This window comes from Capsicum annuum, unplaced genomic scaffold (genome assembly GCF_002878395.1).
Source record: "Capsicum annuum cultivar UCD-10X-F1 unplaced genomic scaffold, UCD10Xv1.1 ctg3848, whole genome shotgun sequence".
Lineage (NCBI taxonomy): Eukaryota > Viridiplantae > Streptophyta > Magnoliopsida > Solanales > Solanaceae > Capsicum > Capsicum annuum.
In genome coordinates this window covers 27,397-40,975 of record NW_025845620.1, presented here as the reverse complement: position 1 = coordinate 40,975, position 13,579 = coordinate 27,397, and positions in this window count along the sequence as shown.

The following is a 13,579-nucleotide window of genomic DNA, read 5'->3' as shown; positions in this document are numbered from 1 at the left end:
AGATATTTTTACCCCCCCTTCCCTTTTGGTAGGTCTTTGGGATTTTTTTTAAGACTAATAAAGGCCTCACTTCTTTCTACTTGGCTTTTGGATCAAACAACACTATTGAAGAAACTTTTTGCAACTAGACATGAAGATAGTCTAGAACAACAAGAACTTTCAATAGAAGTTTGAAAACCTAGCCTCACATTGAACTTACAACAATCAACAACACCTTTTCAAGATTAAAAGCCACAACAAAATAGCAACAATACGAGCTGAAACCACACCTTCAAGTTTTGGCCCACACAACAACACCAACAATGTTCAAGTTCTTGAAACCGTAACAACAATACCAACAACAATGTTCATGCTCAACTTGGATATGGATTCAAGGGTGTTAGTGAAGATAAAAATAACACTTAGAAAAAAATAAGACCAGAAAAACACACCTAGATCTAGACACAAATCGAGGCCAAAACAACAAGAAGAAGAAGAACACAATTTCAGCCAAGAACACAAAAAAATGGACAGATTTGCTTCTTTTTTATTTTTCAATTTTCTAATACCTTTTTTTATTTTCAAGTTTACGAGCCCAAGATTGATCTTTTGGGAACAAGTTCAATCCATTCTTTGACACCAAATGATACTATAAAGACCACGGAAGGCACAAAAACTACATAAAACAATCCATAAATTGAGAGCAACCTGAGGGCCCCTTTGAGTGCTAGTTTAGGCCAACAACAACAACACAAGTATCACGAGTTTACAAGGTGTTTTAACACCAAAAAACCAACAATACAACAAGAACAAGATGAACACAATGCACGCAAAATTTGGATTCAACAAGAACAAATGATTACAAGATACAAACACTAACACAATTGCAAGAAAGATAAAAATAGATAGTGAGATATAGATTATTACAAATATTAGGAACTAAAGAGTATATTAAACTCAAAAACTCCTAATGAATGTAACAACAACACCACACTCTTACGGTGACTGTCAAGGGAATCAACTCACCTCAAGATCCACCGTTTCCAAGCAAAAAACAATATTGTCTTTTCCAAGCCCTAAACTACAATGGCTAATCCAGAACTACACTAAGGTGGTCTACTCTCAAGAGAGAGGATTTTCAATGTCTCATATTTTCATCATTAAACAACTAATGAGAGAATACCTAAAAAGTCCTACTTATAGTATATTATAAGAAAACACAAAAAGATCACTTTTCCCTTAATGAGAGGGGCGACCATGGTATGTAAATACACCATGTGCAATGTCCAAAATACTCCTAATAAAGGGGCGGCCAAGGTGTGTTGGACTTGAATTAATGACACCTCTTTAATGCTCTCAAAATTGAGGATGGTTTATACTTCAAGGCTTGTGGTTCTTGGGTTAACAACAATGTAAGCATCCAAGCAACCTTTCATACACTTGATTGATTTAAGTCATGCTTAAGACGGGACTTCCTTGCATATCCTTGTGCTCTCGGGGTGACCAAGTCTTGAGCCTTTAGGTGTTGTCCTCCAAAGATGTCATCAAAAGCTAAGGCGACCATTTGACTTGTATCATTCTTGAAAAAGTCCATTGATTCTTTGCCACTTGTTGATGATGTCCATGTTGTGAATGTGGATACACTAGTTGATCCTATTGATGACTGAATCGACTCTTCTTGTAAGATCGATTTATGTCTACCTAGTGTTGAAGCCATTGTGTTGAGTGAAAGTACACCATCTTTTGAAACTTATGTTGATCAACTTGGGTGTGAAATTGCCAACTACTTGAGGTTATGTGTGATATGATTAATGAATCTCAAGTGTGTGAAAAATTTGAAAATATTGGTCAAAAGAATAGGAGTGAACCCGTGAGTTTGTCTTGTGGTAAAGAGTGTAATGTGTGCTTGGCTCATAGGTAAGCTACTACTCACACTAAATGGGCTACTAGCCATACAATCATCATTCACATGCACAAAGGTGCAAGAGTTAGCTATTTTACCTTGAAGTTCTTGAGTAGATTCTTTTTTACTGTGGTGTGAAGGTTCCCCACATGCTTCGGCAGCAACTTCTCTTCAACCTTGTGCTCCTCCGCTTGACATGTTGGTACCTACACAAATGTCCTTAAAAATAGGAAAAACATAGTTAGCATGGTTTGGTGGAAATCCCCTCAGTTCACTCCATACAACCTCTCTTTTTTTCACTCTCGGATTGCTACCTTGCACACCCTTACTTCTCTCAATCTTTTGTTTCTTATTTTTATTCGGACTGGAGTGAGTGAGCACTTCTCTTTGATACTTGGGAAGAATGGACGTCATGAGATGATTTCCCCATCGGTCTCTCATAATATTAGGCTAATTTTGCACATTTGGAACTTTATGTTGTGCAAACCAATCAGCACCCAATCTTACATGATCGTATGTCAAGGGAAAAATATCACACCACACCTCCTCATGGTATTCAAATTGGGAGAAGACAACCTTCACCCTCTCGGTAACCTTAAACCCATCCAAGGAATATAGAACAAGTAAAGGTTCTTGAAACAAACTCAAATAGTCAACCATAGATGGAAAGATGTAGTTTCTATAGCACCTATCATCTATCACAATGAGGCAACTGGGTATCCCACAAATGATTACCTTTCCAGAGTGAACATTCCTTCTTGGATCAACATTGTAAGACACATAGGTACCCTTCGTCTTTGGAGATGCATACCCTCTTCTTCTCGTGGAGCAACCTCCACTATAGCTGTATAACCATTCACACCATGTCGACCTTGATAAGAAGTACTACAAGGTGAAGAATATGAATTTTCACACTCCGCACGTGCACTCTAACCATAGCTCTCATAAGCTTTGAAAATGAAAGAGTTTACCTTACACCAATTCTAGTTTCGGCTTGGGAAGTGTAAGACCCCCCATACATCCCAACTTCATAATAAGGACCATCACATGGCTCTTCATCATCTACATGTTCACCATAAGCAATAGGCACTTCATTCACCTCATTTTCCCCCTCAAAACTATAACCCTCAGATCTGTCCGTGCCTTGATCATGGCTATTTTCATAGCCCCCATAATCTCCAACAACTTCATAGCTATAAAATCCCTCACTACAATCATAGTCTCCCATGTTTTTGTCACAATAATCCGCTTCTATCGAATACATGTTCCCCTTATACCTCCTTGTAACTACAAAATGAACAAAAGTAGTAAAAACCAGCACTCGTATGCACTCACCTTTGTGATCCTCACAATTGGAGCGGCGAATATTGAAAATTGCTTATACTCCGGTAGTCAATAAGATGTCAATCCTACTTAGCAGACGGAATAGATTCTTGTTTGATCGACTCAAGACACAAAATAGAAAATTCTACTTACAAACTTGAAACAAAAAGTTACAACGAATTAAAAACAAAAAAAACACACAAATAATGAAAACACAACGAAAATGAATTCTAAAACTAATTCACAATCTAGTAGGTGATTACTAGTTGCTAATTAGTACTAGAATCAAGAAGCGAAACTAACGAAATAAAGAAAAGAAACTTTAAAATCTGACATTTGAGCTTCAAGGTTTTTGGAATGTTGATGATGTGGCACTTTGATGATGTGACAGTTTGGTGACGTGGCAATTTGGTGACATGGCAGTTTGCAATTTGGATTGGTCAAATTTTAATTTTGGAAGAGTGGAAAATCAGCTAAGGGAGGGAAAACACAAGAATTGGAGCCTTTTTCAAAATTAAAAAAACTTTGACTTTCCTTGCACCTCTTTGGCAAGACATTTTTTTGAAAGCCTTTGTCTCCTTTTCTCTTTTGTTTGTCTTGGTATGTGCCCTTACTTCCTTTTAGTAATGAGTCCTTTTGAAAGTCCTATTGTCCCCTTTCTTCTTTTGTATGTTCTTTGGGATATGTTTCAAGACTAACAAAAGACTACACTCTTTTCTCCACTCTTTAAGATCAAACCACACCTATTGAATGTTCTTGTTCAACAATAAATGATGAACATGTAGAACAACAAGAATATTCAAAAGATTGAAACTAAACCAAATGAACTACAAATTGAATGATTTTGAATTTCTTTTGCTCACTTTAAAATCCACAACACAACCACATGTTTTTCAAGCCACAATATCAACAACAGCCCTTCCAATTTTGAGCTTCGTCTTACTAGTTTCTTCAACCTTCAACTCAATAATGGTGAACTCAAAACCACCCGGATTAAGCTCAAATCTAAGATCTAGACTCACTTAGTGTTAGGGAACAAGAACCTAACACTAGAAACAAACAAAACACACTAAAATCTCCTAAATCTAAGTCTCAAATTTTGGCCCAAACACAAAAACAAAACAAATTTCTTTTTTGAGATTTTTAATTTTTCAACACTTCTTTTTGTTTGATTTTTCAACTAACATGCCCAAGATTGATGTTGTTGGAACAACACAAAGACAATCGAGAACAAGATGGAAATTTACCTTCGACAGCAACACATAAAATCATGAGCAAGAACAAGAAACAAACACAAATATTGCAAGAAAACTAAAGGATAGGCAAGATGCCATAAGGACTTACGAAGAACAAGAAGCCAAACGTGTATCAAACATAAAGACCCTTAAAATCCACAAGTACAAACACCAATCTTATTACAGTGACTGCTAAAGAATCAACTTCACCTCACAACCACCATTTTTAAGCAACGTACAATATCGGCTTTTCCAAGCCCTATACTAAAGATGGCTTTTCCAAGCCCTAAACTAAGAACTACACTCTCAAATAGAGAGAACTTTCAATGTCTCAAATATTCATCATAAAAAAACTAATAAGTAAAGACCTAAAAGAGACTATATATAGTATATTAAAAAGAAAGACAAAATGACTCCAATACCCTTAATGAAGTGGGGCAGCCATGGAGTGTCATTTAGATAAGTCTAAATGACCAAAATACCCTTAATAGAGGAAACCTAAACCATGAACCACCAAGCATGGCCCAAACTTGAGAGTCCTTAAATCTTCAAGGCTCTAAGCAATCTTTCACACTCGAGTTTGTTTAATGGTATGCTCAAGAAGACCCTTCCAAGTATGATCCCGTGCCCTCCATGCAACCAAAGCTTGATTCTTTACGTAGTGAGTTTGAATGATGTCATCAAAAATTAAGGTGGCCATTTGACTTGTATCAACAGGGCACTAGGACAGCGTATAATCCCTCTTTGGGGACATAATAACCTGTATCGACAAAACACGATTTTAGGCAATGAATGTCTAAACTCATGCCTTCTTCGGGTAACCACCTCACTCTCTTTAGGCCAATTTTTAACCTTTTCTAAACATGCATCTTTCTGAAGTCAAAATCTAAAAATATGAATGAAATTAGTATTATGTTTAGAGTTTATTATGGCATTATCTATTTTGGTATCGTCATACCAAGACTTACAAGTCATATGTCTAAGACATATAATGTTCTACTTTAGATTTTTCAATCAACTTAATTATTTGACCACCAAAAATACTTAATCAATGCAAGGGAATCCCTATTTCAAAACGTATGCAATCTTGTGCAAAGATTCTCCCATTTCAACACATGATGGTCAATTCCTCAAAACAATTCATGCAATTCTTTCAATCATTACATTGAACATTTATAAACAAGAAACACTTGAAAACTACGAATGCACCCTCTCTTAAATTCACAACCAAGATCAAGTTCATAAGCAACATTAAAATACTTATCTTATGTTTTCAATCATGCAATTTCACAACCCATAGCATGTGGAGTCAGGAAGTATCATAACAAGAGAGGGGAAGGTTCGTTATACATGACCTCAATTCAACTTTTAAAAACTAAAAATACTTATATGTATGCAAGCATGGTTCAATTCTACAATGAGGCCTCAAGACCAAAACATATATTATCAAAAAGGGTTCACCATGCATACTTTTTAATGTAAATTCAAAACCCTCCATAAATACATGATTTCTTAACATTTAAAACTTACTAAAATGATTTCAATATTCCCATGAAGTTTAGGAAAAGCCCACGTACCTTAGATTACTTAGTTCAAATAATGGAACCCGAATCTTGATTTGTTTCTTAGAAATCTTGACTTAAGAGCTTGATTCTTAATCTTTGGGGAGTTTAGGGTTTTTTTGGAGAAAAAAAGTGAATAATGATGTAACAAATGCTCTATGGGGGATTCAATCTTGTGTTTTGGATGATTTTGGGTGAGGTAAATGACCTGATTGCCCTCAAATATGCGGAAATAGAAATTAGAAAATACGAGAGCACACTATGGAGTGGACGACACGGGCTATGGAGTGCCGGAATGAAGCGTGCAATCTGTGCTCCACAGAACTAAAATGGAGCGAGTGACGCGGGTATATCGTGGCGTGCTACTATTTTGGTGATCCAAACATGCCCTTACACACGTCCAAAAATTTTAAAACTTCCTCTAGGCATTCCCCTTATATCCTTGAATATGAATTAACTTAAAAATCTACGTCTCGAGGTCAGAAAAATCGATTTAAGGATCATTGAAGTTTAGGAGCTTAAAATATGACTAAGTCCTTTTAAACACTTTGAAAAATTTTAGGTTGTTAGCTATTTAAGCATACTACTAAGTGTGGTATCAAGTCGAGAATACTACGGGGTATTACATTATCCCCTTCTTAGGATCATTCATCACCGAATGATGGCTCAGAACATATACATGCATGATTTCAAGAACATTAAGGAAAAGATAAAGAGATTAGTAAATGATTTGTACCTTCTATGTCGTCATCCACCGTCTCAAAGAGGTTTGGGTATCCATTTTGCATGTCATCCTCTGACTCTCAAGTAGCTTTCTTCTCTTTTTTATTTTTTCACAACACCTTAACCGAAGCTATCTCCTTACTTCTCAGCTTCTAAACTTGGTAATCTAAAATGGCAATAGGTTCTTCCTCAAATAACAAGGAGTCTTTTACACTGATCTCCTCTACAAGCAACACTAGGGAATGATCTTAAATGTACTTTCTCAATATGGATACATAGAATACTAGATATATGAAAGCTAGAATTACAGGCAAATCTAACTCATAAGCAACCCTACCTATCCTTCTCACAATCTGATATGGTCTTATATAACGAGGACTAAGCTTTTTTTTCTTCCAAATTGCATGACCCCCTTCATGGGGGAGACCTTTTGGAAAACCCAATCATCAACCTCGAATTCTAAATCTCTCCTTCTAACATTGGCATAAGACTTTTGGCGACTCCGTGCAGTCTTAAGTAGCTCCCTAATAACCTTCACCTTTTCCATCGCCTGATGAAAAAGGTCAGGACCAAACAATCGGGTTCCAATTGGTGACCTACATTTCCTTTCATAAAGTGCTTCAAAAGAAGCCATCTAAATACTGGAATAGTAGCTATTGTTGTAGGTAAATTCTATCAACGACAAATGATCCACCCAACTACCTCTGAAATCAATCACATAGGCCCTTAACATATCCTTAAGGGTCTGAACAATGCATTTAGCTTGCCCATCAGTCTGAGAGTGGAAAGCAGTACTCAAGTTCACTTGGGTGCCTGAGCTCTTTTTAAAGGATTGCCAAAATTGCGAAGAAAATTGTGTACCTCAGACGGATATAATGGACATAGAAGCACCATGCAAATGGACCTTATCTCGAATGTATAGTTTGGCATAGTCATCCCCCGAATACTTCATCTGTACTGGAAAAAATGAGCGAACTTGGTCATTCTGTCTATAATTACCCAAATGGAGTCATTGTTGACACCCAATTTTTGCTCTCCATGCCTAAAATTAACGTCTTCAGGCTTTTTGTTCGTTAAAGGAAACGAAGCATAATTTTCACATCTTTTTACAATTGTTTGATAAATTATTGATAATTATCCTTTCTTTAGGATTTTGATCAATTTTTTGTCATGTTTTTATTTTTTATAATTTATTAATAATTTTTCTAATTTTAGGATATTTATCAATTCATTATCGTTCTTAACATTTTACAATCACCCGCACACGTGCAAGACATGGCGTTATATATATATATATATTACAGTATTTTAAAATTAATTATATTTTAATAATTTTAATATTCATTATATTTTTTCATTCAACATCTATATTTTACAGTTTGCAAACGCTGAGTCGGATCAATTATTTTTGTACAGTATAATAATTCGATGTCTTATCACATCCGACAACACTACACAATAATGTCTTGTCACGTTCGGCAATGACTACTCATTGTTGTCTTATCACATCTGATAATGACCACTCAATAACACTACCCTTTGAATAATTACTTTGTCCGTTGGTCAAAAGGATGAAAATCCTTTGGCCAATAACTTAAGGACCTAAGGGTGTTCTATTATAAAAAGAGAGGATACCTCTTTATCCATTGGATAAAAGGGGAGCTTAATTTTTTGTATAAATAGGTGGTGGGAGGATACATTTTGGAGACACATTTTTGTTCATTTTTTCCTCTCTTTCAAAATACACATATATTTATTTTTTACAACTCATAAACATTTTTCCTTTGCAAACCCACACACATATTCATAAATATAAAAGCATATTTTATTTATTCCATTTTCTCTTCAAAACACACACAAAAATATATATGAAAACACACAAACACACGCATACATAAAAAATAACCTCCATTTTTGTTTCATTTTTTTACCATCAACAACAATGACACACATATAAATATATATACAGACCCCTACTACACAGTTTCCATTTTTAAGCTTTCGTCTTCTCCGTAGATACCAACAGTTCATCCGATCTCACGTGCCACCTCCACAAGGTTTTCTTCCTCGAAACAGCCGTCCAACAATACCACCCCCCATGCTACAAGCTTTCCCTTTACGTCTCGCTGCAAGCTCGTCGGAGGTGATGACCGGTGAGCATCGAATTTCTTCCCAGATCTACCACCATCAACCACTACAACAGCGGCTACCAACACCGAGAAACAGCCACGAGCTGCCCCTTTTCTCTAATATTTTTCTATTACTACATAGATCTGGTCAAAGCCATTTGGATGGATATCTGAATTAATTAGATAGTGTGTTTTTCTCTGTTTATTTTGCTATTTTATTATCACTGTTATTGACCATTTTTGTTTGCCTTGAGTTTGTTGTTGTTGGAGTGATTTTTGGACGATTTTTGTCCTCATTTATTTACACTGATAGTGAATGGATACTACACATTTGACCAATGAAAAAAGTATTATTAATTTGAGGCTTCTGTAAACAAAAGACGGATTTTACGTATACAAATACGTAATAAAAAATATTTTATGGGTGATGATGAAACTTTATAACAATACAAGATTTTACAATTCAGTTTTTGACAAGACGATTTAGGACAACCAATTAATTGAGCAACCACTTCGTAGCAAAATGATTTAGGACGGCCAATTGATTGAGCAACCATTTCGCAGTCATGACTTTATCTGAGCCCACCTTTTAACAAAAAAAAATCTTTTTAAATATTTATATACACACATACTTGTTCAATTTATTTTGATTATTATTTATTCGTTACTAACATTTTTACAAGTGTTTATACATGTTATTTGGATTACTCATCGAGAGTTGCATTCAAAGAGGCCCTTTTAATTTTGTATTGTATTTTTATATTTGTACAAATGTTATTATAGTGAAAACTTTATTTTAGGGGTGTTGGGCGGAATTTTCTTTATACAACTTCACCTCGTGTTTATGGAAACTTAGGCCATTAATGTTTACATTAATAAATTAAATTAATCAATTAGTTTACATACTTTGACATCATAAACATTGTGATCTTTTCTGTTCAAATAAATCTTTACTTTTTTCTCGTAAATTTTAAATCAAGTAAAAATATTATTTTAAAATATTTTTCTCCTCATGGCATATCAAGATACACTTCTCTGCATACACGTCACAAAATATTTTTTCTTTTCACATGTAATTTATACATTTTTTATACATATTTTTTTTCACATGTGTTTCATAACAATATGTTTTATTTATATATTTAATATGCATATACCTTTACATAATTTTAATCATTTATATTTTTTAAAAGAATTATTTTATACTTAATACATATTTTGTACATTATTTTAAATATACCTCCTCCCTCTTTGAAAAATTTAGTCTAGCCGGGTACCACATTTGTGGACTCTAAGGGTGCCTAACCCCTTCCCTTTGGGATAACTTGAACCCTTACCTAGAATCTTAAATTGGTTTTCGCAGACTAAAAACATTAATCATATTTGTTAATAAATAGGTTTCCTTATTTAACTTAAAAATTAGGTGGCGACTCTGTGCAAACTTTAATTCATTTAGAGTCCATAACGTCGTGCTCGTTTTGACCTCAGGTAAAAATGGGGTATGATAGAATGGCGACTCTGCTGGGGATGAGGAGACTTTCTAACCATGATCGACTCTATTTTCAATCGAGGGAGGTATTTTTACATTTTTTTATATGGTTAAATTATTTCCCTATTACACTGCAAATTATGTGTATTTGCTCATAAATTCTTTACATTTTTTTTTATCATGATTAGTTTAGGATTTTTATGCTTTATTATATTATTTGTTTTACATATTTTTATATCATGCTATGTGTGAAAGGACGCAAGCCAAATCCAAACTTGCATTCCTTATTTGTTTGAATAACACTACTTGTTACTGCTTTATCACTTGCATTTTTCTATCGAGTCTTTGGCCGTACACAATTCACACACTGTGGTATACGCGAGGGGTGTACTACACTCCTCCAAACCTTCTTTGGATTCCTTAGTTTCAGAGTTGGTGCAGTTAGGTTAGTGCACCTTGTCGCAAATATTCAGTCCCACTCTTAAACATTTAGGGAAAAATCCTACTCTAGTAATAGGTCATATTGCATATACCTTAGGCGGGACGGTCCAAGGTATTGTCTTCGGAACTAGGAAGCCACCCTTTCGTCAGAAGGTTATGAAATCTTTATGACATATTTTGTGTTAGAACTGATTAAGATAATCCAGAATCGAACATTAATGGATTCAGAACAATCAAATTGGCCTTCTTTTACTCTTCCTTCATTCGACATCATTTTCATGTCAATAGACATAAAGTATTACCCAAACTAGCCAACATTTGACACCATTTTCACAAATACAGAGTGTTGTTAAAGCTCTATTTCACAAATATCTTTCTCAGAATCCATGAAAGCCGAGTGTTCTAAAATTGCTTTGCTTTCATTTGACTTTCCCTTCAAGTCCGCAGATAGGAATGTCACTAAAAACTCCACCTACGTCTAACTTTTTCTTTTTTGATCCAAACTAGAGTGGAATGTTGTTAAGCATTCTTCCAATGTTTGATTCTTTTTTCTAGTCAACAGACATAGAATATTATTCAAAACTCTACAATTATTTGACACCCTTCTTCAAAACAATGAATGTGGAATATTATTCATCTTCACCCACTTCTAACTCTTTCCAACCAATGAGCGTGAGGCATCGTCTATACTTCTCCTCCGTTCGATATCTCTACCAAAAGATCCTCATTCATCAATAATGAGACTTGAGATACTCACTCTTTTAAAGGCATTATTTTAGCCTGCTTCTATCAATTCTTATCGACTATATATGCCTCTTTTAGCCACCCTTGTTGGATATATTCCCTCTTCAAGAAAACTTAAAATTGTTCTGAATCCAAAATGTGTCAAAATCTAGATTCATCTATACCAGTTTGTTTGGACGAAGGCATACCTCTGGCAAAATGAGGCTCCACAATATAAGATACGCTTACTCGACGTTGTCTAAATGTGCTTGTCTATCGACATGAACTAAATCTTGAACTTTCATTTGTGTTTGCATTATTCCCCAATAGTGGTTGATTGTGTTGATCGATAGAACTAGCCGACTTAAGCTATATAATGAACACTAATACCGTCGACCCGACCAGAAGTGTTCCAATGCTGGCAAACGTATCAGGAATTTTCAAAAGACAAGATAATGAAGGGAGCAACAACTCGAGATGTTAAGAGGAGAACGACGTCAAGGAAAGGATCTCACACATCCATCCACAGCTACTCTACCGCACCCTCCTAATTTTTTATAGCTAGAAGCTCCAATACCTAAATGCTATCAATTAGTACAACCTCCCACAACCATGAGTACCAATCCAATTGTCATTTTATCAAAATCCAACACCTTTTGCGCTAAGAAAAAATTCAAAGGGTAAGCGCAATCGAAGCTGCACTCAATTTATTGAACCATTGACACTTTTTGAGAGACTGAGAGCTGTAAATTTGTTGCGATCAGAGTTGGCAAAGATTCCTAATCCATTAACTTAATGGTTCGATGAACCAAAGCGATATGCTTTCCACTCTGGAGTTTCGGGGCATGATACTGGAGATTGTAATAGGTTAAGGCATAGAATTGAGTGCTTGATCTAGGCCGGGGCAATCCAATGTATCGAAGAGCAACCAAATACAAATAATGATTCGATGCCCAATCATGAAATTAAAGGAGTGTATATAACGTGAGAGACACCATCCTCCACGTTGAGCTAGTGGGGCCTTCATATAAGCCACTCTACAGAGAAGTGCTAACTTTAGCGGGAATACGATATAAATGAATCCAAGTTGATCGACTCAAAGACAATAAATAAAGTCCTATATTTGAAGGCATAGGATCTCCTCTAATTGTCATATATCAGAACTACGTTCTGACCTGATTTCTCATGGTGAGATACGTAGGCAACCCTCATCAGGTTCCGTCATACTTAAGTAGAATAAATTCCTTTTGTAATTGGAACTACGTGCAGCCTGATTTCCCTCGACGGGATACGTAGGCAGCCTGTATAAGGCTCGGCCCCTTTATAATACCAAATTCTATTTTTCCCTAACGACGTACAAAGCTTGAATGCGACGATATCCAGAAAACCTAACACGATCCATCAAGACTATCCCAAGATACACAGCTAAGCATCATCGAGAAAGTCTCTCCAAGATACTGGGGCAAAATTTTGAAGAACGCTTCAAAGATCAACGAAGGCCTGGACGTTTAACTTGGAAATGGTACAAATTTGTACCAGATAACGCAAGTCATCACTAAAGCTACAAGGCATCAACGGGGGACAAATTGACTACAATATTGAGAAACTGCACCAAGGGTCAGTACAGAAGACACTTACACCATTTAACCAAAGATCGTATCTACAAATTCTACAAAGATGTTTTCTATAAATGTTAAAGGATATTATCAATACAAATGCTCCAAAATCACATCGACGATCAACACAGGATCAAACACTCGTTACTTCAGTTATAAGGAGGTTAACCAAATCTTCAGGAGGATTTCTAAAATATGCTTAAAAGCGTTCAAGCTTGGATTATGACTAATACATCAATCGAGGATATCATAATTCAATATCTATTGACACGTGAGATAGCATACATTGGCGTCGAGGATATCTCATCATCCTATGAATCAATATCTGAATTCATCAAAAGCACATGATTCGTCTTTAAGTCGCTATCTGAAAGCGAACATCATATGAGATTTCCTTGAAATTGACAATTTGAGGATCATCTATAAGTCATATTATTTGAAATAAGATAGTGTGCA